The following is a 1717-nucleotide window of genomic DNA, read 5'->3' on the forward strand; positions in this document are numbered from 1 at the left end:
GCCCTGTTGTGCCGCGCTGCGCGTGCGCGGAGCCCCTCACCCCCCCTTCAGCCGTTTGGGGTGGCGGTGTCGTAAGGCAGTCCGTTCTGCACGTGCGCAGAGCCTCTCCTTCCTCCCTCAGCCGTCTCTACAAGAGTGTCGTGCGGCGCCCTGCGATAGGCTCTACGCGTGCGCTGAGCCACCCCACGCAGACGGCTCCTGTGGTGGAGTCATGTGGCGCTGAGCCTTTCCGGTCTGCGCGTGCGCGAGACCCCATTTTTTTTTTGGGGGGGGGGTTCTTTTGTGTCTGAGTTTGCACCTGTGAGGGTCGCCACCTGCTCGGACACACAGTTCTTCGAGTTTTTCATTTTTAGTGTAACCCTTCACAAGGACGTCATGAATTACATTTTCTTAAACACTAATGATCTGTTTTGAACGTACATAGGAACGGTCACACTTTAATGCCCTCGTGGTGGCCTCGGTACCACTGATCATCTTGGCCTAATTTGAGTTCCAAAGGCCCGAGGCCAGCGAAGCTCCTCACTACCTTGCGGGGTCTTTGTGGGGGAGGTCGCTACTCCGCAGGGTTCTCAGCCACCAGGAGCCCAGTTTGGACTCTGTGGGGAGCGTGGGGTCAGACCAGGGGGGACCTTGGAGGAATGAATCTGGGAAGTGGGTGGAAGCCACTCAGAGCTGGTTCACTGACGAGTTCAGCACCAGAAGGGACTGGAGCATTTCCAGTTTTAGATGGGGAAATCTGCGGGGGAGGGAGTCAACTAGGGGTGTCGCAGGAATCACTGCCTTTGCTCCAAACACAGAGGGCAGCCAGGCTTCCTTCGATGGCCCGCGGGAATGCGCGGTGCTTCACAGTCCAGAAAGTGGGTGGGAGAGGCTGGGTCAGAAAAGCCAGAGAACATGGCCCAGCGTGCAATACAGAGGTGCCTGTGTCAATCCCGGGGATAAGTTAACCTGCACATAATGGACAGAGAAGGTACACACACCATGGCCAAATAGGCTCTGTGCAGTCTGGGGCTGAGGGGACAGAGTGATGCCTCCTTTACCCTTAACGTGAGAGATGGGCTGGGTGGGGTTGCAGAGGCTTCTGTTCAGAGTTTGCCCCCTGTGATGGTGCCGGGGAGCCCCCTCACACTCCACACCCCCTGAGAAGCCCAAGCTTGTCACCACTGTGTTTCTTGAGATGTGGGGGCTGTGGCTCTCGGGTTCGTGGGGATGGGAATGGGGAGATGAGTGGGAGGTAGGTCTTAATCACTGTACGTGCAGGAGTGATGTATTCGTAAAAGACAATGAAAACAAAAGCCAGAGAATCATGGCCACTCCTGCAGCCCAGTGTTTGAAATGAGACTGAGCAGTCGAGGCCCGGGCTGAAACGGAGGCTGAGAGAGAGCCTTCAGGAGGAGGGCGGGGGACCCGGCACCTCCAGGGTGGAGGGGAGGCGAGGAAGCCTTGGACCTGGCAGACTGTAGGGGCCAAGCAGCCGAAGCAAGGTCCTCATGGGCAAGTTTGAATGTGCCCTGCCTTACAGGTGAGAGCAATGTTAGACCAAGATAGATATGTATCAGTCCCAGAACGTCTTCTGGCATTTCTATTATAATTTGGTTTTAGATTATATTTCTGCTTGATCTGTCTCTTTCTCCTAAAAATGGAATACAATATAACAATTCTGGCTATTTCAGTTCTGGTTCATCAAGATTTTAGAGCACTAAGATTTTATTAGCTA

The sequence above is a fragment of the Panthera leo genome, chromosome E3 (assembly GCF_018350215.1).
Source record: "Panthera leo isolate Ple1 chromosome E3, P.leo_Ple1_pat1.1, whole genome shotgun sequence".
Lineage (NCBI taxonomy): Eukaryota > Metazoa > Chordata > Mammalia > Carnivora > Felidae > Panthera > Panthera leo.